Genomic DNA, 27576 nt, shown 5'->3' with positions numbered 1-27576 from the left:
CATCATCTATCTATCTATCTATCTATCTATCTATCTATCTATCTATCTATCTATCTATCTATCTATCTCCCCAATCTCTACTAAACTTCAACATGTAATGTCAATTCACTGCATATGTCCATGTGGATATCTTATATTTATCTCAAACAATATGACCAAAATGAAATTAAGCATTTTTCTTCCTAAAGCTATTCCTCCTCCAAACTTCCCTCTCTACTAAAGGAACAACCATTCTACCAATTAATTTTGTGCAAAACTAGGAGTCATTTTTTCTTTATCTTTATTCTTTCCACTACCACCCACATCCGGTGTTAATTAGTATCCAGACGTTTGCAGTTAAAATTCTCTAAGACTTTTATATATCTCCACAACAAGCCTCACATTCATTTCCTTTTATCTAATGATATAATTAACACTCTATTCTAGATCCTCATAACCTCTTTTATGAAATAGCATACTAGAATATTAATTAATTTCCTTTGATTGCTCATTAGTTGTTCTAGGTGGATAGAACAATAGGTTTTGAGTTGCGAAAACAAATTCAAATCTTAACTAAGACATTTATGATCAGTGTCACCCTGAAAAAATCATAACCTCTCTTATCCTCAATTTCCTCATCTGAAGAAATGGAATGGAATGGTTTATTTCTCTCTAAAAATTCACATATTTTAATGAATCCTCATGTTTCAATAGGACTCTTTTATTCAATTCACTCCATTAAGCATTTATAAGATAGCCACTCTATAAAGATCTTTGCAAGGTACCAGGCATATAAAGGCAAAAAAGAAACCCTGTCTTCAAAGAGATTATAGTCTACCAGAAAGTTTCATGTTCTGCCTGTCAGAATCCTTAACTGCTACATTCTCTGTGACATCTTCCATGATCTCATATTTGCTTTTCCAAAGTCTAAAATTACTTTAATCTGTATATATGATGCATTCTTCCAGAAGAATTTAAGATTCCTGGCCCCTTTTTCATTGTTATGTTTGTAATTCTTAGCACCTAGCACAGTGCTTTGCACATAGTAAATGATTAATAGATGTTTAATTTGCTGAGTTTTACTATATTGAATTCATAAATCTCAGTAACATACCAGTGCTATTTTTAGATACTATGTTTGACTAGTAGGCTTATAAATCCTTTTGAGCCTTTAGAAGTTGGAAAAATGAAGACCCTAATCATTTGAGGAATTATTTCTAGTTATAGTTTTCTAAACAAATTAGTCCTCAGATAGCATAATAAACCCTACAGGGTTTATGAAAATAGATTGAAAAGAATATAACCTGAGAATAGAGATTGTTTTATTCATTGTATCCATTTCCCCACTTCCTAGCACTATCTTAGGAAAATATCTGGCACTTAATAGTTATTTGGTTATCGATTGATTGGCAGAATGATTTTCCTTGTGAGTAAGAACCTCGGTTTGATATGTATGGATCATGTGATGGCTCTTTGATCTATGCCAACTAGTTAAACAGAAATATTTTCAGTCAGAGCCTGAGGGAGGTACAGGGAAAATGCACAGCAGGGTTTTCTTATAAAGGAAGATATGAGTCCCTGAAATAGGGTATGTATTGACTGGTAAAAGGAAGGCCATATTTTTTAGCATTCTTAGTAATGATGCTGGAGCAAGCTTCTTTCATATATGAAACATTGATTTCTAGAATCCAAGGTAAACCAACTCATTTGATTGTAGATTGCTTCTTTATTTCTATAGATTCATTTAAGTGAAGGTTAGTGGAGTGTGCACCATAGGGAGGAGAACTTTCTCTTTCTGCTTCAGGAAGGTTTGACAGGCAGACGTTTATTTCTAAAAATCTGCTGAAGCGTGTTAATGAGGCCACGGTCAGGGGTTTGAGTCTCATGGGAACCAGTGATCTCCGATTTCACTTGCATAGGTTTTATCCCAAATCCCTATAAGTTATTTTCAAATGCATGTTATTGATTATCAAGGAGTCCAGGTGAGAGAACATGGATAGATCAGTGAAAATCCACCTCTGTTATTGGACATGCACAAAAAAGCAAACTTCAAAGCAGCTGCCCTATTGAGTTTCAGTTAACAGTGGTCTCATCTTACAAGGATAGCAGTTTAAAATGTGTAGCTCGATGGAATGAGAACCTAGCGCAGGATCCAAAGATAGGTGTACACTGTTACATTTGATGGTTTCTATCATCTAGCAAGAAATTCATGGGATAAGATTTTGGTTTCCAATTTGTTTATTTCTTGAATGTTTTATTTTTGGAACAGCTCCAAGTGTTGCACTGTATATATTTGCAATGTTGGGGTGCAGGGGAAAAAGGGAGAAGAAATTATAGCTCAGAAGGATAGTTAAGGGGGTTGTATAGACAAGTATTTACATTTGTAATATTTCCATAGCAGAAATGAATAAAAATATTTACTCACCTTTGATACGTTTGATGTTGAGGGATATCAAAGCAAAATTATTATGCCCAAGATTTAAGAAAAATTAGAAATTGAACCACTAACATTCAAATGTAGCTTGCTATTTAACAGTTGACACCATATTACTTTGAAAACACTTTTTAAACCATGTGATGTTGCCCTTCCCTCAAGCTTCACATTATTCTGGTGGTATTCCTAAGTGAATGGGAAGTAGTTAATCTTACTCAGCTGGCATACCTATATATGCAAATGGGAGGCATATATATGTATAAATGTGTGTGTGTGTGTGTGTGTGTATATATATATACATATATATATAATTTGTTTCTATATATGTAGTAATTAACTTAGTAACATTCAATTACATCTCTTCAGAATTAGGTCATATTTTTATCACTGGGGGTTGAAGGCTTCTTTTTCATTTTCTAGGTGGAAAAAAGTTTCAATTTCTTTTCCCCTGGCCTTTACATTAATTAAGGGAAATTCATTAAAAAAAGAATAATAAAACCATTTTCCTTGTCTTCTGAAAGGAGTCCTATTCTGAGTAAACTTAAAACAAAGAGGTTCAAAATAAACTCAAAATGGATAAATGACTTAAATATAAAGAGGGAGATTATAAGTAAATTAGGTGAACATAGAACAGTATACCTGTCACATCTATGGGAAAGGGAAGAATTTAAGACCCAGCAAGAGACAGAGGACTTTACCACATGTAAAATGAATATTTTGATTATATCAAATTTAAAAGTTTTTGTAAACTAGGGAATGGCTTGATTTCTTTTGGTGGAGTTCGATATACTTGTTTTCTACTATAATCTTTTGATTTCCCTTTTTGATTTGATCTATCCTGTTTTTTATGGTTTCCTGCTGTTTAATTTGGATCTCAAATTTTCTCATCATTTTGTTTGATTTGGGGGCATCTTTCTCCAATTGGGAGTTTCTGTCTTTTAAACTGCTAATTTCCTTTTGAGCTGTTTCCCATTTTTCTTGCCAGATCTCTTTCATCTTTCTCATAATCTTAGATTTAAACTCTTCAAGAGCTTGTGACCAGTTTTCATTTTTTTGGGAAGGTTTGGATATGTTTATTTATTTTTCCTTCTCTGCTGTCTATTCTGTGGTCTGAATTTTTTCTGTTTAAAAGTTATCAGGTGTTAGAGCTTTTGTCTTGTTCTTCCTGGTGGTTAATTCTTGGGCATTGCTTGCCATTGTCATTATGCTGGTATTTCCTTCTTAGTCAGAAGTCTGAGTGAGGCAGGCAAGCTCTCTGTGTATAGAGCTGTGGAGCACTTTTTGCCTGAGGCTACTTTACAAGTCACAGCTCAGTGCCACCATTCTTAGCTTTATCCCGATACCCATGGTCTGTGCTCTTTACGCTCCTGGGGTCTCAAGTCTAGCTGTTCATCAGGAGCAAGCCCCTAGTGGTCCCAATCAGCTGCCAAGAACCCAGAAATTGTCCCACACTTGTTCCTCTGCAATTGGTAAATATACCAATTGCATGTAATTGGTAAAATAAAATATCTTTATAATAAAAATAAAGATTACTTTATATACTTCCCTTCTTCTATTAGTCTTGCAATAGACTTTGGTCAAAATTAATCAGATTGTGACTTAATATGATGCCCTGAAGAGTTATAGCTGGATAGGAAGAAATGGGAAAGTAGAGTGAGGAAACTCCTAATGAAATAAACCAGGTTCATTTGCATTGTAATAGTATATAGAAATCAACAGTCCTTCTAAAATGGTCTCAGTTCAAAACATATAAATATTTTACAATCACTCAAAATTTAAAATCCTGAAATAGTTTCAAATAATTTATAACCTCTCTGGAAGCAGAATGACATAATAGAAAGAATACGGGATTAGGAAAGGATGCAGCTTTAGAGGCCAACTCTTACACCTTAATATTTCTGTGGCACTATGTAAGATACAACCTACAGAGTCCACAAATCCCTCATTTATAAAATGAGAGTTTTGGAATAGTTCTTATAGACTCTATAAGACTCTATAAAATAGATACATTTTAAGATTAATGACAACCAACTATATAATTAGACACACATAGAACATGTAGGAGTAGAAAACGAATCTGCCTTTGGGCTTATAAACACAATGTTTTCAAGTAACTGATGTTTCAAAAAAATAAATTTCTTCTTTAGAAGAACAAATAAAATTAATATATTTTCTGCCCAGATAATGAACAAGAGCTGTGATTTTATAGTATCTCATGACTTTGAACTAAAGCTCTCTATATGAAGAATATTTTCATCCTTGAGATAGTTTGCATAAACATTTTCTTGGGTTCATGCTCTCAGAGTTTCCCTGAATATCATAATTTAGCTGATTTTATCCTTGACTAGGGTTTCCCATAAGAATGGAAAAATACTAGAGAGAAAGAGATACAGACAGACAGACAAGAGACGAGACAGAGACATAGAAAGAGAGTGAGGGAGAAAAAGAGAGAAGGAAGAAAGGAAGAAAAGAAATGGAGGGAAAGGGGAAAAAGAAGGGAGGAAGGTTCTCTAATTCTTAATAAGAACTAATATAGCATCTTAAAAAGAATCATGAAAAAATAAATAAAAATAACAAGAAGCATGACTTTATTTTACTTAAAAAAATCTTCACAAAATTCAATTCAACAAACATTTGCAAGACACTATATACAAAATATAATATAATATAATAAAAATATAATATTTTTATACAAAGATAAAACAAAATGCTCCCTGACCCTAGAGAAAATTATTTTATGTTGATGATATATCAGAATGGAGAAATACTACACATACACAAATGAATAAATAAAAAAGGTTTGCTGAAGAGGGAACACTATGAAATAGAGTAGTTTGAAAAGAAATAATATAGGAATTGGCACATGAGTTGGGGAAAGAGGGGAGTGGTAGACAAAGTATATTCTAGGCTGCATATCAAATTGAATTATCAATAGACATATAGCACAAACATGTTGTGCTGACCTCACTATTGTATACCTGTAAAACTTGGGCAATATAACAGTGAAATGCACAACAGTGAATACCTTCCATTTGAATTGTCTTAGGAAGATTATGTAGTTCACATGGGAAATAAGGTCCTGGCCACTGAAGTTCTCTCTTGAGCTGAACTTTCAAGTCTTTGAACTCTACTGAAAAGAATGCAACTCTGATGGACTGATGGATTTTCAAATGACAAATGTATATTTGCCTACAAGAGTATTTTACAGAGAATTCACACAATGCAAATGGAGGTAAGAAGAAACAATAAAAGAACACTCTTAAGGATTCTCTGAAGACTTTTGGACTGTCATGCCTACATCAAAGAAGGCACTGTGCTCTATGAATAAAGGAGAACTATAGTAGCTGAAAAGAAATGTGAGATGCACAAATTTAAAGTCATCTACACTCAAATTATTCATACACGTTTTTGTGCCTAACCTGTAGTAGAATTTTTCAAACACATCAATACCTGAGGTTGGAATGAGTATTGATAAGGGCTATTGGTGCACTGATTGGATAATGCTATTGGATCTGACTGTGTGATTGACTCCCCTTCCTAAGGGCTATGGATATATTCATCACTCAGGAAACGTACATGTAAAAAAACACTATATTTAATTCTAATTAATGGGGTTAGGAACAAGGGAAAGGATAGAAGATTTGGGAACCTTATTGCTAATAGTTTGTCCAGCATCAAATTGTCTGGATCAGGACTTCATGACCTGGATGTGATGCAAGTTTGAATTTGCCCCACCTCAAGGACCATTCAGACTGTTTGTTTTGAACTGGTTCAGTGTTTTTTTTTCTTTTAACCCTTACCTTCCATCTTAAACTCAATACTGTGCCTTGATTACAAGACAGAAGAGTGGTAAGGGCTAGGCAATGGTGGTTAAGTGACTTGCCCAGGGTCACAAAGCTAGGAAGTATCTAAGGCTTGATTTGAACCTAGGACCTCCTATCTCTAGGCCTGGCTCTTAATCCACTGAGTCACCCAGCAGCTCCCTGGTTCAATGGTTTTGACAGAAAAAGACAGTAGAAAAATTCACTCTGAGTGTACTGTGCAAAAATAATATACTCAAAGAACTGATTATAGATATAAACTGATTAGATACTCTGTTTGCTGTGCTTACAAAATATCTTCAGTTTATATAAGTAAAGTAAAGCTCATAAGTGAACTTCTCTTCAGGGCCAGGTTCAAGGACACTAAGGAGACTCTTGTTACACAAAAAATAAACAATTTATTGAGAATATAATTATAAAAGAGGATTTCTAACTCTAAGGTATTCTAACTCCACCCAAATAAAACTCCATGGTTCAGCAAGGAACCGCTTCTCCTGTTTTCACAGGCTACACTGATCCTTCCTGATCTGACTAACCCAAATTTTCTCTATTCTTTAATAAACTAACATTATCCTTTAGTATATAAGTCTTAACTTTGTCTCTAAGTTATAAAAATTACAAAGGCTAGCTGGCTGTGTCTCAGCAAGAATCAAGTTAGGACTTTAAACTTAGCCAACTCAGAGTCCAAACCAAAGACCAGGGCTTTCTTTCAACAGTTAGAAACTGGTCATCTGACAAAAAAAAATTAAGAAAGCAGGGGCATCAGGAGAGCAAAATGATATAAGTAAATTGAGGAGAGATTGTCCAGAAAGAGGGAATAGGTTCAAAAACTTTACAGAAATTTAAAGAGAATAATGACTGAGAAAAGACTATGTCCAAAGGAATATTAGGGTTTTTTTTTTGTTTTTTTTTTATCATTAAGCTATAATTCCTTTCACTATGAGTGTTCCCCAAGACTCTGACTTTAACCCTCTTCTTTTCTGTCACTACTATCCCTCATTAGTTTCTTCATCAGGTCTCAAAATATAAGTATAATCTTTTGAAAATATTTCCTAAGTCTATATATTCGGTTTCACTCTTTCTCTTGAGGTCCATCCACAAATCTTCACTAGACATTTTAAAATGGATGTTACACAAGCATCTTGAGGTGTAGCTAAGACAGTCCTCATGGAGGAAATTGTATTCTTTCAAATGTACATTAAAAAAAAAAAGAGAAAAAAAGACAATGAATGAACTTAATAAAAAGTTAGGAAGTCAATAAGCAAACTATACAAACACATTAGAGGAGATATTAAAAAGTAGAGGAGAAAGATAATTTGAAAACAAAAATCAAGAGAAAAACTAAAAGATGAATTTTTGAAATAATTAAGAAAAGTTTTTTTAAAAAAACTTTAGCATGATTAAAAAGAACAGAAAATAAATTCACTTTGACAAATGAGCAAAACCCCACAGAAAAATCAAAAGAAATTATAAAGAGATAATACATTATGTAGTTATATGCTTACAAAAACAGAGAAATCTAATAGACACTTGGTAATATGGAGAAAAATTGTGTGAAGTGGACCCTGACAATAGATTTGTAGGTCAACTGCTAAAAGTATTTATTTTTTAACCTATTTGGTCCTTTTCCTCTGTCTTTGACCTTTCTGGGGGGATACTTTAGTGAATCTGGTGGGAAGTATAATTACAATTTGTTTTTTAAATGATTTGACCAATTCACTGTTCTACCAACAGTGAAATAATTTGCCTATTTTTTTCAGTTATCATTTTTATCATTTTCTTTTCCTTTTTTGTCATTTTTGCTAGTCTGATGTGTATGTTTGAAGTGAAACCTTAGATGAGCTTAATTTCACATTTCCCTATTAATAACAACAACATTTTGTATGACAGTAGCCTGGATGTCTTCCTTTGAGAACTGCCTCTTCATATACCTTGATGATTTATCAACTGTGTCATTGTTTTGATTTTTAGAAATTTGAATTCTTTTTATCTTAGAAATAGAGCATTTATCAGGGAGATTTGCTATGGATACTTTCGGCCATTAAGAATTCTTTTAATTTTACTTGAATTGGTTTTGTTCATGAAAAAAATTTCAATTGAATGTAATAAAAATTGTTTTGCCATCCAGGATATTTATCATTTTATCATGAATGCTTTCTCTCCCCATAGTTAGGATTTTTTCCTTCTAGTGTATTTTAAAAAGTCATTCCATTTAAAATAACCACCAAATATATAAATTATTGAAATTATACCTATCCAGACATATGAGAAATTCTATGAATGCAACTACAAAAAAACTATTTATAGTTACAGGCTGATCTGATTAAATTAGAGGAATATTATTTGATCATGGTCACTCTGTACTAATTTAATGAAAATGACAACAGTACCTAAATTATTTCTTATTCAGTGCCATGAGATCCAACTACCAAATAGCCCCATAAAAATAATAAAATTTATATGGAGGGGGAAATGTTCAGGAATCTCCAAGAGAATAATGAAAGAAGGAAAGAGGACAAAAGAAGAGACAGTATTAGATTGAAAACTATAGAATTAAATTAAAGAAAGATATGATTTACTCTTGGTTAAAACAGATAAACTGATCAGTGGGAGAGATTATATAAAAAGCTTATGAGAAACAAACTATTCCAGTACCTTAGTGTTCAATAAACTAAATGATTCTAAATAATGATGTAATGGTGAGAGTTCCCTAAGATTCAATCATAGGCTCCATTCTTTTATCATATTTTTTTCATTTTTTAGATTTTTAGTTTTTTTTTCCAGATTACATGTTAAATTTTTCAATAATTATTTCCTAACATTTTGCAAACCATGTTCTTTTCCTCCCACCCATCTCCCCTCCCCAAGATGGTAGGTAAAATATGATATGGGTGATACATGTTTTATCATACAGCACATATTACTTACAATAGAGAAAGATATCATAGAAGAAATAAAGTGAAAAATAGTATGCTTCAAAATGCATTCAGATTCCACCAGTTCCTTCTACAAAGGTAAATAACCTATTTTGTCATGAAGCCCTTGCACTGCTGATTATAATTTGAGCAATTCACAGTTGACCATCATGCTTAATGCTGTTACTATGTCATCCATTCATCCTTTCATCATTTTTTTCATGGAGATTGACTTTTTACCCTCAGAAGAATGACGTAATTGCAGTAGTAGAAATAATGAAGTTAAGAACTGATTTTTAAAGAGTGGTTTAGATTTAGAAAGACTCTTCTTGAAAGAAATTCATGATTTGTATAACAATGCCATTGATTTAAAAATTATGCTAAGGAAAATAACTTAATGAATTATAGTTACTAGCTTAGGACCTTTGTCTCATATGACAAGTAGTATTTTTTGGTTTATAATTCACTTTCCTCATATCAATCTTATGGAAGTGTTATTTTTAATTAATTAATTAATTTCCTGTTACATGTAGAAATAATATTTGACCATTTTTTCCTTACATTTTAGGATTCAGATTTTCTCTCACTTCTTCCTTCTCTGCCACATGGTATTTAATCAGATATAGGTTATGTCAGTAGTTTCATGTAATACATATTTCCTTATCATCCATGTCATGATAAAAGACACACATTACACATACAATAAAATCTTATGAAGGAAATAAAGTGTAAGCTGGCATGCTTTGTGTGCATTCACACTCCAGTAGTTTCTTCTATAATATTTTTATCATAAGTGGTTATCTTGGAAACTTGCTTTGCTGATAATAGTTTAGTCCTTCATAGTTGATTATCATATAAAATTTCTATTTACTGTATACATTGTTCTCCTGGCCTTGGTCACTTCACTCTGTATCAGTTCATATAAAACTTTCCAGAAATGAGGTTTTTGTCAGAGACAATTGAAATAATTTTTGTTTATTATGACTCAATAATATTCCTTTACAACCATAACCCACAACTTATGCATCATTTCCCCAAGTGATGGACAATCCTTCAGTTTCCAATTGTTTGCTGCTACAAAAAAACTGTTAAAAATATTTGGATACAAATAGGATATGTACCATATTGTTCTCTAGAATGGTTGTATTAGTATGTTGTTCTACAAAGAATGTATTAGTGTCCTGATTTTCCCACATCCCTTCCAACATTTAACATATCTCAGTTTTAATTTGCATTTTTCTAATCAATAGTGATTTGGAGCATCTTTTCATATGACAATTGGAAGTTTTAATTTCTTCCTATGAGAGTTCCTGTTCATATCCTTTCACTATTCTTCAGTTTTTGAATGACTTGTATTTTTATAAGTTAGACTCAGTTCCCTTATATTTAAGGAATGAGGTTTTTATCAGAAACAATAGATTTTTTTTCCAAATTGTTTCCCTTCTAAACTTGGTGACATTGGTTTTATTTCTATAAAACATTTTTAATTTAGTGTAATCAAAATTATCTATTTTTTCATAAAGTTCTGTATTATTTGGTCATAAATTCTTCTTTCATCCATAAGTCTGAGGTAAACTTTTCCATATTCCCCTAATTTGTGGTGTCTCCCTTTTTTTCTAGATCAAGTATCCATTTTGACTTTATCATATTGTATGATGAGAAATATGGGCTATGCCTAGTTTCTGCCATGCTGTTTTCCAGTTTTTCCAGAGGTCTTTTTTTTTATGAAATAGTGAGTTCTTCCACAAATACTTTAAATTTTTGAGTTTATTGAACACTATGTTACTATGATCCTTCACTAGTGTGTGTTGTTTTTCTAACCTATTCCATTGATCCACAATTTATTTCTTAGCAAGTTCCAGATTGTTTTGATGATTTTACCACTTTAAAGCATAGTTTGAGGGGCAACTACGTAACTCATTGGATTGAGAGCCAGGCCTAGGGATGTGAGGTCCTAGGTTCAAATACTGCCTCAGACACTTCCAAGCTGTATGACCCTGGGCAAGTCGCTTAATGACCCCCACCACCCTTTGCCTAGCCCTTGCCACTCCTGTATTGGAACAAATACATGGTATTGATTCTAAGGCAAAAGGTAAGGGTTTAAAAAATGTAGCATAGTTTGTACATTTCTCCTATTCCAGTATTTTGCAATCCAGCCAAACTAGCCTTTTCTCAGTTTCTGACTTATTTAACACTTATCTACCATCTCTATGTCTTTACATTAGCTTGGTAACTAGGATATGGTACATTATCACTCACCTGATCACTTTCTTCTATAATGATATAGCTTAGCATTGCCTTTTAAATAACACCTTTTCTTATGTCCCCAACTGAGTGTTCTTCCCTGACTACCTTGTATTTTACCACTTTACATATTGTCATTTTATGTTCATATCTATATAATTGTATATGTAATTATTTCCCTTTTAGAATGCAACAATTTTGAAAGTAGTTTTTTATTCTCTTATTTGTATCCCCAGTATCTATCACATATGCACAATAAGTGTTTAATAAATGATAATTGATGCATACACATTATTTAATACACTTCATTATATATAAATAATTGCCTTATATTTTCTCAGTCATTATAACATGAGCTAATATTTAGTACTATAAGTTACTGATGATATAATTTTATGAAACATAGCAACTCTAATGATATTTAGTTTCAGAAAGAACCCCAAAAGAATTATAAAATCAAAACTAAACATCTGATTTTGTAATAAAATTCATCAAAATATAGTCTATAAAGAATGACAGGCTGTTGGTGTTTGTGAAGAGAATATACATTTCTTTATGTGATCTGCTTAGAAGAACAAGTTTGGAGTTATAGAGAAAGGAAGAATTAATTATGTTTCCATTTTGGCTTCACATCTTTAACCATAAAGAAAAACACCTGGTTTTAACAAGACAACAGTCAGATGGCTGAATTTTTTAAATGAAGAATGACATGAGATATTCAACTTCAAAGGCAAACCAAATGGCATTTTGTATTGTAATTTAAAAAACACACAATCAATGCATTTGGACAGAATACAAGAATATGTTTTGAAAACTAACCACATCAAACAAAACCAATTATTGCATCCCAACAAGCCCTTTGTTTCCTATCCACAAGTCATTTATTTTTTATTACCCCCCAAAGGGAATATTCAGCAAGAAAGTCTGAATAGAAATTATGCCAAAGTCACATTTTACTGCCAATTTTGGTACTGAAAAAACATTTACTGTAATGTGTAAGTGAATTTTGATGGTTTTGTTCAAAAAATCAATTATCTTTGGAATTTGTCTAAACTTGTCAAACTTCACCAAATATTTGACATAATTAGTTTATTCTTTGAAGCAGACAATGTTATTTTTTTAATGTTGCCATGGAATGTCAAGGACAAGGTTTTGCAATGGAATATTCTGTTATATTTCAGTACTTCAAAAGTACATGATTCCATTCATGTGGGTATAACTTGCATATATGCTTATCACACACAGTTATGTCATTTAGACTCTTTAATGGGAAGTTTTCTAGGTTGTTGAAGCTTAAAATTCATCATTAGATGGTTACCCAATTCTCAGTTGTCTCTAGTCTGGCCTTCTAGCAAGGAATCATAATCTCAGTTTGATCCTAAGATGGTAAGACATTTCAAAATTTTGGCTTTGCTAGAGGAGCCTTTGAAGAGAAATGGTGACATAATACTAAAAAGATTCATGTAAGAAAAATGATAGTGGAAATTCTTCTATTATTTAAAATTTAAATCCATTTTGTAGACCCAACTGGATGGCTGATTGTTTGTGGCACACTGAGGAAGAAATATAAATCGGAGATGAGAAGTTTTTAACTTCCATTTCTCCTTGCAAGTTGACAATCCTATGGGAAAAAAAGACAACATAGTCCTGTTTGGAACTTCAGCATGTATAGTTTCTTAACATAACATCTCTTTTTTTTGTAAAATTTTCATGATTAAAAAAGGCTCCATTTGTTATTTACTTGTTTTTAAAAACCCTTTGAGTTTTAGTTAAAATGATACTTCCACTTCAGAGCAAGAGTCAGACTTTCTTTTTCTTTTTATCACCTTCATAGAGGTATTTGGTCTTTTTTGATGGCAATAAGTAAAAAATAAACTCAATTTTCTAATTCTGAATAGGATTCAAAACAAGGTAAAATATAAATATTTTAGGTTATTGTAAGAAAGTATGAAATATAGTTCATCTGGAGTAGAAAAGAACTATACAGTTCATCAAGATTTGAATTAGAAGCTATAAGTGTTAAAATTAATGGCTTGATTAAAATATATGAAGATTACAAATAATAATGGTGTATTATTCAAAGTATTATTGCTCAAAGTCAAAATTACTTTAATAGCTTTTATTTACAAAAGAGGTGGAAAGAGTGAAAGCAGAGAAATATAAAAGGGTAGAGAAGGCATTAATTAGCCTATTTTTCTAAATATTGTTCAGGTGCTGGACTCAGCCAGTACTTATTGACTTTCAACCAGAATTAAACTCCCTCCAGAAGACAGAAAGAGAAAGCCAGCTATCCACTTACCCAAGTTTCCTCCAACAGGTAGGTCAAGATGACTTGAGCTGAAGGTTACTCCTGAGGATGACTTTTTTCCCTGAGTCTACCTTCTTTTTGAAGCTGACTTCCTTCTTGGAGTCATGGGAAAATGACAGAAGTACGGTATAGAGGAGAGAACACTGAATCTAGACTACTAATAGAAATACCTTCATTCCTTCCATGCTATTTAATAAACATGAAACTTTGTATAAGTGAGTGATGGGCAAACTACCACCAACAGGCCAGATGCAGCCCCCTGAAATGTTCTATCTGGCCCACAACATTATTCCTAATCTGCAGAATACAATGAGTAGGATACAATACAATGAAACTTCAAAAGAGTTTCCTTAGAAACAGACCGACAGATGAGCATTTCCTGTCCTTTGGCCCCCTCTTTAAAAAGTTTGCCCATCACTGGTATAAGTCATTATACCTCCATATGCCTATTGAAGAAATAAAAAGGAAAACTATATTGGGATAGGACTTCAGCTTTCTCATTTCAGGACTAGATAAATCAAAGCAAAAAAAACCCCTAGAAAAAAGTTAAGGAAATGATTTTTTTTAAGTTATACATAATAGACCTCTGAGAAATTTAATGGGGAAAAAAGTGAATAGGCCATTTTCTCAGCTGTAAATGGCACCTTCACCAAAACCGACCATATATTAGGGCATAAAAATCTTACAATCAAATACAGAAAACAAATAAATAAATATATATATATACATATATATATATATATATATATATGATATCTAAGAAAGAAGTAATGATTTAAAAAATAATTGAAAACCAAATGATAATTTTCATGAAGAATAGATAGGTCAAATAAATGATAAACATTCAATTTCATTACCATACAAATAAAATTAACCAAAAAGATATTTTATAGAGCTAGAAAAAATTAATAACAAAATTCATCTGGATGAACAAAAGGTCAAAAATATCAAGGGAATCAATGAAAAATGTGAAGCAAACTGGCTTAGAAGTACTAGATCTCAAACTTTCTGATAAAGTAATCATAAACACATCTGGTATTGGATAAGAAATAGAATAGTTTATCAGTGGAATAGATTAGGTACTCAAAACAATGTAATTAAAAGATCGTAATTATCTAGTTTTGATAACCCCAAGATTCAAACTTTGAGGACAAAAATTCACTAATTGACAAAATTTGTGGGGAAAACTGGAACACAGTTTGTCATAAATTAGACATAACTAGGCAGAGCACTGTTTCTGGAGTCAGGAAGACCAGTTAAAATCTGACTTCAGACACCATCTATGTGATGCTGGGCAAGTCACTCTATCTTGTTCACCTTAATCCACTGAAAGAGGAAATGGAACATCATTCCGCTATCTTCGCCTAAGCCCACTGATCTAGTCATCACTCACCAATGAAAAAATTCTTCATTCTTGAAATAAAAAATCCCATATCTATCACATTTTTCTAATGCCTGAAATTCCAAAATATCATCCTCACCATAATATTAAAAAAAAACTAGAGAAACAAATCAAAATGTTTTTCAATCCATCAGATCTATGGATATGAGAAAAGTTCATGGCCAAACAAAGTTTAGGTAATATTTCAAAAGATAAAATGAATAATTTTCATTACATAAATTTAAAAAAAAGTGTTTTGCACAAACATGTCTAATAAAATTAAGATTAAAAGGGAAATAATCAACTGGCAAAATTACAGTGCTTTCCTGATAATTCTTATTTCCAAGATACATAAAGAAATTAATTCAAATTTATTAGAAAAAGAACCATTGTTCAATTAATAGCATGGATATGAAAAGGAGTTCTTAGAAGAAGAAATCAGGTTATCTATAGCCATATTATTTAAATGTTTCACATTACTACTAATTAGAGAAATGCAAATGAAAGTAACCTTGAGATTCTATCTTCATCCTTCAGAGTGGCAAAGATGATAATACAGGAATAATGATAAATCTTATAGGGACAATGTGGGGAAAATCCATATATTGTTGCACTATTGTACAGCCATTCTGGAAAGCAATTTAAAATTTTATGGAAAATGTCTCTTAATCCTGTAACTTTTTACTCACCTATATCATAGTTAGGACTGAACTGAAAAGAGGTAAAAATAAAGGAAGGTCCCTTTATGTACAAAAATATTTATATCAATTGTTTTTGTAGTGACAAAATAAATATCCAAGAAAATGAAAGAATATCTATCAACTGAGGACTGATTAAATAAGTTGTGGTATATAATATGATGGAATACAATTGTACTTTAAGAAAAAAGGAAATTTCAAAGAGATATAGAAAGCCTGAGCTGATGTAAGTGAGAACTAGAGGAACAATTTATATTACAACATCAATATAGTAAAAATGAATAGTTTTGAGAACTTTTATAAATTGCAGAAGAATGAAATCTGCAGGACTGGGAGAACAATTGATATAATAATGATAGCACTACAAAAATAAACATCTTTGAAAGCTTTAAGAACTGTAATCAATACAATGGCCTCTCATGATTCTAGTGGACCAGTGGTGAAACATAACACATACTGAAGTGATGAATTTAGGGTACAGAATATAAAGTATACTATACATATCTGTTATAATATTTTTTCTCTTTCTCTTTTTCTGTTTGTTTTGTTTATAGCGAGGTGAGTTGGGAGGGACAGAAAATAAATTCCTGCTTTTTTTTTTCTATCAGAAATATCTCAGGAACTTTCAAATTAAGCAGCTGTATTATTATGTTTTAATTTTACTCACTTTTTTATAAGGGGCCCTTCAAGAACAGGTAAATTGTAAATATTCCTAATATAAAAGCAAAACATGTCAATAAGATATTTAAGACAATGAACAAAATATGGATATATTTTGCAAGATTTCCCATGTCAATTAAACTCATATAATTTTTCATCTTAATTAGTGGGGGGAGGGGTTGAAAGGATAAAGAGAATTTGAAACTCAAAATTTAACAAAAGTTTTAAAATAGAAAAAAAACTTTCATAATAAAATAAAACAAGTTATAATATTAGAAAGATATCATCTAAAACCTCAAATCTAGTGAGTTAGACATAGAAGTGATTTTATGGGGATCAGACTCATCAATGTAAATTGAACTTTGGGTAATAGCTTCAATGACATGCAATCATGTGTATGGAGTGGTATGGGTGAAGTCATTGCACTGGCACAGAGATATGAGATAGAATCTTTTTTCCTGAGAAATAGAACAAGAAGGCAAGTTTGACTGGGCTCTATAGAGCATTAAGGGTAGAAAAAGCCATGTGAAATAAAGCTGATAAGGAATGTGGGAGCTAGGTCATAAAGTCTTTAAAAGACAAATTAAATTTATGTTTGATTCCAGAGGTAACACAGAGCAAAACCTTACAAAACAATTATATCTATTTCTAAAATGTTTTAGAGCCAAATTGACTCATTACAAGCAAATAAATAAAGAAAAGTTATGAAATTAAGATATAGTCTATAGTATCTAAATTATATTGTATTAAAACAGTGGTTCCCAAACTTTTTTGGCCTACTGCCCCCTTTCCAGAAAAAATAGCCCCCTGGAAATTAGTTTTTTTAAATTTTTAATAGCAATTAGTAGGAAAGATGAATACACCTGTGGTCATCACTGCCTCCCTGGATTGCTGCAGCACCCATCAGGGGGTGGTAGTGCCCACTTTGGGAATCACTGTATTAAAATATAAAATAATTTTTGAATTGCAAAGGACATAATGCTTGATTGATTAAAACAGAATTTTGCTTTTATGGGGGAAAGATTCAGTGGCATCTTAAATGTTTTAACTGTGATGGGTATCTAGAAAATAGACTTAGAGCTGGTAGAATATCTAGAAGTTATCTATTTGTTTCCTCTAATCTTTCAAATAAGAAAACTAAGGGCTAGGAAATTAAAGTGAGCCACTCAAGGTCTTACAAGCACTAACATATCTGAACTAGGATTTGTACTGAAGTACTTTGACTCCAAATAAAATGCCGTTTCCTTTCCAACATGATTTATGGATGGAGTAGGGTAAATCCCTGTTTATTCTACTGAGTCACCTCCAGTAGTGATCCAATTGAATCATTATTTTTGCATGAAGTTCCAATCATCTATTACCAGGAACCATTTAATTGAAATTATGGAAAATAATGGCACAATAATAAGATCCATGCTTTTTTTTTTGTTTGTTTTAAATAGCTTTGGAAAACTGAAACTAAAACAGGGAGGAAAGAGTTTTAATTTATTGGCGATATTAAAAGACTGAGACATAAACAAAGCCTAAAAGCAAAACAAGTCTTATCTGAAATTTTGACATGGATTAACTAGAAATGGTGCAAAAGCTAATTAATGAAGATCAGGCTTGAACAAATTAAATTGCTGTTATCAAAACAGCCATTATAAATCAGGTCACTCTAAGTAATTTGTCTGGGATCAAATTACCCCATTTAAATATCTGGAATTGAATTAAGCCCTCAGGTATTTATGAAATTATAATTGCAGCATGAATCTTGAGGTCTGGACCTATAGAACAGATGATTTCGGTATACCCTGGAGGATGACATTTATGTTTTGCCCTTCTTGAGTCCTTATTGTCCAACATACATTTGCAGAAGAGTTTAGCCAAACTATTGATGCTGAGAAAGCATGCAGAATTCCATTTAAATTAATATTTATTGAGTGCCTTCTAATAGCATGATTCTAAGCAAAACAGTAAAGTAGACATTCTAACTTCCTTTTATATTCATTTTCTGGTGACTTTGTAGATAATGAAAAGTCTTAAAGGCAAGAGGAGGAACATTCAGGAAAGACATAAGATTGTGGAGTTAGATTTTTACAGTGGTAGTTTGAATTTGATGGTGTCCTTAGAATGCTTTCCCTCTCTGTGTCTCAGTTTATTTATTTGTAAAAAGAAGTAGAGTTGGATTAGGTGGTCTCTAAGATCTCCTTTAGTTATAAAATTGCAATCCTTTGATTCTAGGGCAAAGGATATATCAAGCTATCACATTTTTTTTGCCCTTCATTTGAATCCTAAGTGCTAATTCATGTGAATTTTCCATGGGGGCTGCTCAACTTGACCAGAATTTCAGACTGATCAGAGTGGCTCCATAAAAATGGGCTTATACATTGTTCTATAAACTGGTGAAGGAAAAGAGACAATATCCTTTGTCTTTACAAATGCATATATCAAGAATAAGCATACCTGGACTCAGTGGATTGAGAGTCAGGCCTAAAAACTGAAGTTTCAGTTTTTGAATCTGGCCTTAGAAACAAAGCTACCTGACCCTGGAGCAAGTCACTTAACTCCTATTGCCTAGCCTTTACTACTCTTCTAGCCTGGAACCAATACACAGTATTGATTCAATAATAGAAGGTAAGGATTTTTAAAAAGAAAAGAAAAAATAAGCTGACTCCAGGTTCCTCTTACATTTTTGCTCAATTTGTGTTCATATCTGGGGCAGGTTGAAATTGTCCCCTTGATCATTATCCCAAGAAAGCTGATCCAACAATCCTCTCCTAAAGTCTGTTTGTTACTTACACTTACTCAACTCCCCATCCTGAGCCCCCAAAGTTACAACTATTCCACTGTCAAGAAGACTTTGAGGAATGTTATATTGTCTATAATTATTTTAAATGGAATTTCTCTTTTTATCTCTTACTGTTGGACTTTAGAGATAGTAGAGAAGAAATATGTAGGTGGTTTATATGGGTTTATTTTATATCCTGAAACTTTGCTAAACTTTCAATTGTTTGTATTAGTCTTTGGGTTGATTCTTGAGGATTGTCTCTCAGTATACCAGCATATAATTTGCAAAAATTAATAGTTTTTTTCATTGCCTATTAAAATTCCATGATTTTATTTTTCTTCTCTAGTTTAGTTGGTGTTGGTCACATTAGATAAGTAGTTAATAAGAATGATCTTGGAAGTTTGAGATTTCAAAAGTTTTCTGAGCATTTCCCTAAACATCATTCATATTTTTTTCTTTTATAAAACTCTGCTTCATTTTCTAAATAAACAAGCATGTATTTTTTCTCACTTAAATTTTTCCCTATTGCATTAAAAAAGAAAAACCAAATCCATGTAACAAATATACATAAAGAAGCTAAGTAAATTCCTATATTGGCCACCTCAAAATGTATATTTTATTAAGTATATGCTTACTTTTTTCTGTTGTTTTTTAAATCCTTACTTTCATCTTTGAATCAGTACTGGTTTTTCTCACTTCACACTCCAATTTTTCATTCTTATTTGTTAATCTTTTTTCTTATTAGCTTGTGAGATCATCAAGAAAAAAAAACACGCACACACTTTTAAATTTCTTTATCTTCCTAACATTTAACATAGTGCATGACTGTTAGTATGCTCTTTATAAATGTCTATGTGATGACTAGTTATATAAGTTTTTCCAATTTTTTGAACCATAACTTTCATCATATCTTTTGGCATATGCATATCCTATTGCATTCATTTACTATATTTTGAGCAGCCAGTTCTCAATTGATAGCCACTGTTTTAGTTCCTAGTTCTTTACCACTACAAAAAAGAGCTACTATAAATATTTTGGAATGTATTGTTTTGGATATTGAATGAATTATCCCCAAGTAGTTATATAAAGCAATCTTTGAAATTCCTGATAACCCATTTTTGCCTTACATACAATAATTCCTCAGATAATGAGTAGATTCCAAAGGCTCAGAATTTTTTTCCCTCAATGACAGTTTTTTTTTATTGTTCCAAAGAAAAAAATGAGTTGAAGGATTCTAACTATGATAAACAAAGTTGTTTTCTTAGACTAATCTGTTTTACCAACACCTTCACCATATGTTCCAACATTCTTTTTCAAAATGTACATAATTAACATGACAACCATATCATAAATGTGAGATATAAATCATTTAAATGCATCATTATCTTCTTTACACAACGAATCAGTTATGAACATATTTTTCTTCTAAACACTTTTAGATATAAATTAGAAGAGATCACCTTAGCTTTGAGTAGATATTCCTCACCCCAGAAGTGAATATAATAAAAAGATATTTAAAACCTGCATTTTTTCAAAATATACTGAATAAACTAATTCACTAAGAGTGTCAACCATCATACTTAGGTATGAAATATAAAAATGGAAATAATAGATGTCTTTGTAATGTGTCCTTCCTGCTGGTACCATCATTAAAGTTTGTATAGTAATTCTGGCCTTTCTTTAAACCAGTGATTCCCAAAGTGGGTGCTACCTCCCCCAGTGGGTGCTGCAGCGATCCAAGGGAGGCAGTGATGGCCACACTTTTTTTTTTGTATTACATTCTATTCTGAGTTCAGTAAATAGCTTCATAATTTTCAGGGGGCGCTAAGTAATATTTTTTTCTGGAAAGGGGGTGGTAGGCCAAAAAAGTTTGGGAACCACTGCTTTAAACCAAAAAACAGAAGGCTGAAATGGATCCTTTAGATCTGTGCATAAGAAAGAGTGACTTATGCTAAGAAACTTTTCAAAAATAAGTAAAGGAAGGTATATTCCACTTAAAAATATTAGTCACATCAAAGATAAAAAAGACATAAGTAGCCAGATTTCAAATTTGGAATAATGATAATTGTTAATAAGATATTCAAATTCTTCCTATCACTCACTGCAAAAAATACTATCTTAAAGTAATATGATAATAACCCTGAATGAAAGATTAAAAATATAAAAAGTGATAAAGCTTCATGATCAGAACTTAAATCATTGTACCTTTTCACCACTTAATCTTTTCCCAGGCTTCAACTCAGTAGTAGGATGTTTTTTTGAGCCCCTACTCCATGGACCTGGATGTTATCCCCATTTTGCTCCTCAAAATTAGCTATATTTACTTTAAATAGATATGTATACATAAATACATGTGTATACATATAAAATATATTATACTTATGTTCATACATGTTTATACACGTTCATATGCCTTTTTATTTACTTATATGTGATAATATTTTCTCAAGTGGAATAAAAGCTTCTTAAAAGAATAATAGTTTTTATTTCCTCTTTGTATCCCCAGAGGCCCAACCATAAAGTAGATGCTAAATAAATGTTTATTTACCTCCCTTTATATAGGATGGGAGAACATTAGAAACCATAAGGCCCAAATCCCTCCTTGCATAGACCAGAAAAAGTCCAAGTGGCGTCTTTCCTATAGTAAAATGTGTCAGTCTGAATATAAATCTGACTTCAATCCAGTACATTTTCTATTATAAAAAAGCTTGGTTCTGTAATACTAAGGAAATATTATTATATTTAAAACTCCTATGAAATGCCAATATTTCTTGGTAAAAATATAACAGTTTTGTAAGAACCAAAACATAGACTTTTAGAAATAAGAAAAGTAAGGTACTAAATGAGCTTGGAAATACATCATTTGAATTTGATAGCTCATGAGTCCTCACAATTGTGCTTCCCATTCATATGCAATCTATCACCATAACACCATTAGTTCTTGAACACATAGCTTTTACTAAATAAGGCAAAAATAATTAAAAAATGATGTGGAGATAGATAAAATAGTTACTATATGCCAAAGCAAATACAGTAATAAATAATACATTATAGTCTACACCTAAACCTGGATCATAGTTCATTTTGTGTCCTTGTGGGAGAATAGGTCTACATCCTCAGAAGCCTTGGAAATATAGAAGTAATGTGAGTGAATAAAACCATTTTTCTCAGGGAAATGCATAACTCTGTCTTGAAAGCGTCAATTTCTCCTAAGAACATTTGTCTTATGATTGGGGTAAATTTGAGCAAATTACTAAGTTGAATAAAATCATAATACAGCAGTCAATTAGGTAGTAAGTTCTGTGAAAGAAGGAACAGGTTTCCTTTGTTTTTGTATGTCCACAAACATTTTCCCTGTAATGTGTTTGATGCTAGGTATTTAAAAATTACTGTTAAATGAATGAATGATCCTGTGTACAAACATTATTATTTTGATGTTTTTTTTCTATGTGGTAATTTTTTATGGTTCTAATTTTAATTCTCTACCATCAGTAAAAATCAGTTACACCTGAGTCCCATATTTGTACATTTATAACAGATAATCTGACCTCTTAATTCACTGAGAATATTGAGGTCATCTGAAAGGAATTTTCTCATCTTTCCTCATCCAATCCTCAGACATTCTCAGCAGCTTCTCTTATACTCTTTCTTTTTTTCTAATTACAAAATGCTAAATCCTCAGCATGCATTTCTTCCTGCTACTTACAAGACTTAGGTCCAATTCAACTGCTTCTAATTCAACACACATTTATTAAGTATCTACCTCATGCCAGGTACTATGTTGGGTTTGGGGAAAAAAAATACAAAAAGAAAACAGTCTTTGCCCTGAAGAAACATTTTTAAGCTAGAAAGTATATGGAGAGACATAAAGATGAATAACTCCAAGTTATATTAAAAATAAATATGAAGGGAATATTGAATAAGGGGCATAACACATATATAGCCTTACAGGTGTAGCAAGTGAGAGTATAGACCAAAATTAATGAGAGAGAGCAGAACTAGGACCACAACAGGCAATATGCCCATCAGGTGTTAGCTGCTATTGGCTCCCACTGGAGGACAGGCCTCTCTGAGTCTTTTCTTCTGCAATTTCTTACTCTAATTGGAAAGGACCATGTGTGAATAATCAATTCTGACTGTGGTTGTTCTGAAATTGCAGCATTCCAGAGACTCTATAAATGGAACAGGGAATCCAAAATCTACAAATTAGGCACTATTCAACCTTGTCCATTTTTCTTCCTCCAAAGTGGTATGCAAGAAAAATAGCAAATGACTAGTTTCTTCTTCCTAGAAGACTCCAAAATCATGTGCAAAGAGCAATCATCAAAACTGTGAATAATGAACTGCTAGCAATTGAAGGGGTTAGAAGTGACTAATGTAGGAAGTGATATAGAATTAAGTTTTAGAAATAGCTAAAGATTCCAAGAAGTGAAGTATGAAGAAGAAGAAGAAGAAGAAAAGTATTCTAGGAATAGAGATAGCCTGTGAAAATGAAAAATTTGGAAGACAATTTTTTTTCAATATTGTGTGTAAATAACGAGTAGAGCAAGTCAGCTGGGAGGTAGAATGTGCAAATGTATTTTGGTATATATGTGTGTGAAGTAATAAAATGAAAATAATTGAGGGTGTGAGATATAAAGCAAAGAAGATTTAGATGTCAGATGTAGAAATTAGCATCTTATCCCCAACACAATAGGGTATTCCTGAAACTTTGAATGGAGGACACAGAAAAAAAGTGATACCTATATGTAATAACATGGAAATAGAATAAAGGAAGATGCTAAAATTTGGAATTTTATAAGTTATTTCTTCAGGAGCAACATCAAAAGAATAAAGGAGTAACAAATGAATATGATACCTAAGAATCCAAGAACACAAACTAGAATAGACTAGATAAGGGCAAAAATTAAGAGAGAGATAAAATAAATGAAAAATTCTGAGGAAAATGATATTGTAAAATAATGTTATTTAATCTAGGAATTTGGAAGAACCAGGGAAAAGAAACTATTGAATCATATAGATATTTAAAAACAAATAAGTGGGCTAACAAGGAAAATAGGAAATTGATATAAATAAATGATTAAATAAATAATAAACATAATTTACCAATTCAAGAAAATTCAAGGAACTCAGAATAGAACATGTAAATAGTGGGCAAAAGAGCTGTTAGAATAGACTAGTATTAATGTAATGTAAATAAATCTAGTCCCAGGGACAAACTAATGATTCATGCAAATAAATAAAGTTTGTTCACAGAGAAATTTAGAAAAACAATGGACTAGAAATTATCATCTAAAGTGTTAATGGAATAAATATTCCAGAAAAATCAAAGAGTAACAATACAAAACATCAAATTTAGCCATGATTTGTATGGTAAAAATGTAAAAATCTCAACTGATAAGGAATGAGAATAAGAGAATGATTTAATATATAATAAATTACCCCCAAAAGAAAAAGAAGCTGAAGTTATACTCTCAGTAAAAGATGGGAAAAAGAATAATATTAAAGAGAGGCAAAAAGGGAAACTAATGAATTTTGATGGAAAATATTAAGTAAAATAATAGTAAGGTAATTACAACAATATATCACAAGAATCATATACCATGTTCATGTATGATTTATACCAGGAAAACAATGATGATTCAATATTAGTAAAACCATTAGCATAATTGACCATATCAATAACAAAATCAATACAAATATGATTATTTCAATAGAAACAAAAAACTTACGACAAAAACAACAGTTATTCCTATTAAAACTATTTGAGAATAATGGAATAAATCAAATATTCTTCAAAATGATAACTAGCATCATTAACAAGCATTTTCTATAATGGGAATGTTAGGAGACTTCTCAATAAGATTCGAAGTGAAACAAGGATGCCCATTATCTCCACTACTATTTAATACTGTAATAGAGATGCTAGCTATTAGTAATAAGAGAAGAAAAATAAAATCATGGAATTTTAATAGGCAATAAAAAAACTATTATTTTTTGCAAATTATATGCTGCTATACTGAGAGACAATCCTTGAGAATCAACCCAAAGACTAATACAAACAATTAAAACTTTACAAAGTTTCAGGATATAAAATAAACCCATATAAACCACCTACATATTTCTTCTCTACTATCTCTAAAGTCCAACAGTAAGAGATAGAAAGAGAAATTCCATTTAAAATAATTATAGACAATATAACATTCCTCAAAGTCTACTTGACAAGACAAGTATAGGTACCCAGGAGCTATATGATTGAAACTATAAAACATTCATCATACAAATAAAGTCAGATCTAACAATTGGAAAAACTTTAATTGCTTATAGCCAAATTAAGCCAATACAATAAAAATGACAATTTTACCTAAATTAATTTATCTTTCCAACCCTATCCCAGTCAAATTACCCAAAAATTATTTCATAGAACTAGAAAAAATAATAAAACTAATCTAAAAAATGGCTAAGCTGCTCCCAAAGTTTGTTGCTTGTTGATTCTGGTGATATTTCCTCTTCGAGTTTAAATGCCAAAGTGAAGCTGTAAAAGTGAGTTTTCCCTAGCCTAATTGGCCTTACACTTTGCTGTTTGGTGATCCTGTGATATTTGCTGGGGGTGAAATTGCACTTTAATCAAGTAAAACCACCATCCAGGGGTCAAAGACATTCCTCCCATATTATTCTTTGATGGAATATTTCAGACCCAAATCTTCTACTATTTCTGCTGCTTTAGATGTGACTTTGAGGCATTATTTGTGATTATTTGTGGGAGAATTTAGAAAGTGATGGGATCTCCCACCCTCTTTCACCATCTTCTCACAATCCTCTCTCTAAAAAAATTTTTTTAAGGTAAAGGCTATTTCATATTTATTTTTCTTCCCCTGCCTCCTAGAATAGTGACTTGGAGTCTAGGTACCTTATAAATGCTTGTTGAATTGAATTAAAAGCTAGTAAGGAAGTACATTTGCAAACTATAACCTGGACTATTTCAGCACCTAAAATGATAACTTTTTTTCTTCCTAGGATTTAATATCTTTGTGTTCTGGTAGGTAGATAAGGATATGGAGTATGTCCTCAACTAGCAAAGACAAAAGGTAGATTCAATAACATTTTGTTTTTGTTGTTGGCTATTAAGTCTCTTATATATAGTTATATAATGCCAGAAGAATAGTGATAAAAAGGGAAAAGAATAAATGGTATTGAGCAGCCTAAAGATTCTGAGAAGCAATACATTGAGAGTAGAAGAGGAAAGCTAGATTAGGAGAAAAAAGGAAACAAGGGACTAAAGGTCAAAATAAAATCAAATGACAGATTTGGAAATAATGAGCAAAAAAACAGGTCATGAGTTTGTGGGCAGAGGAGAGGTTTCAGAGTTTATGAGGATGAATGCAGAGACATTTGGAGGAATGTTAAACCTTGAACTACAACTACCCAAGGAGATGTGTCAACTAGAATGGACATAAGTATTTTTAAAATCCTGGAAGTAAGCTGTAGTTTAGTTGTTTGTTTGTTTTTTAATCAGTAACTATAATACTTATGGGAAAAGACAGGTTTCAGGTAATACTGGAAAGCAGAGGGATAGAAAAGAGACAGAAGATAGAATGAGTAATTAAATATTATACTACATCTTCTGAAGAGTTCAGTAGTAAGAACAGGCAGAGGACAATAGGGCCTAACAATAGAGATGGTTATGAGAAATAGGGATAAGCATGAGGAACTCAAAAGAGAACAGAAGGAAGAAATTTTTGAGTGATATGTCTGGAAAATGAGGTAAGTAACTAGAAAATAGCAGAGTGCATTATTCACAAGGGAAAGGAAGAATCAAAGTTTAAAATAATTGTAAGGATAAGGTTAAAGTATAAAAAGAGTGAAGGCAGAATCAGGGGGCATGGGGTGAGAGTAGATCACACAGACAGTGGATATCTAAAGAACTTTAAGCCAGTGCTAGCATAATTACTTATGTGACTTGATTATTACTTCATTTGGCTTCAGAATAATTGCTGGACAGGGATATCATTTCCTCTATATTAATTATAGCTTTAGGCCACTGTTTTGCAAAGGCTGGACTTTAGAATGGATTTAAAGATGTGGCTGGTCAAAAATTGTTCAGTGATTCATTTTACTGATATTTTCCATGGCAAATGTTCTTCTGCTTTGAAATTTATCCTATGTGTGTATTTAATTTGAATTTTCCAGGCTTCTGCCAAGGGCTTCTGATTCTAGTCAGCAGGGGTGGGTGTGAAAGATATGATTTGTATTACTCATTAAATGATCATCACTACTGACTTTTATGTATTGCTTTAGGGTTGGTTGGCAAAGTATGTTATTTCTGTTATCTTATTTGATACAACAAATCTGTGAGGGAATTGTTA

Source organism: Gracilinanus agilis, chromosome 1 (genome assembly GCF_016433145.1).
Source record: "Gracilinanus agilis isolate LMUSP501 chromosome 1, AgileGrace, whole genome shotgun sequence".
Lineage (NCBI taxonomy): Eukaryota > Metazoa > Chordata > Mammalia > Didelphimorphia > Didelphidae > Gracilinanus > Gracilinanus agilis.
This window is presented reverse-complemented; position numbering follows the sequence as displayed.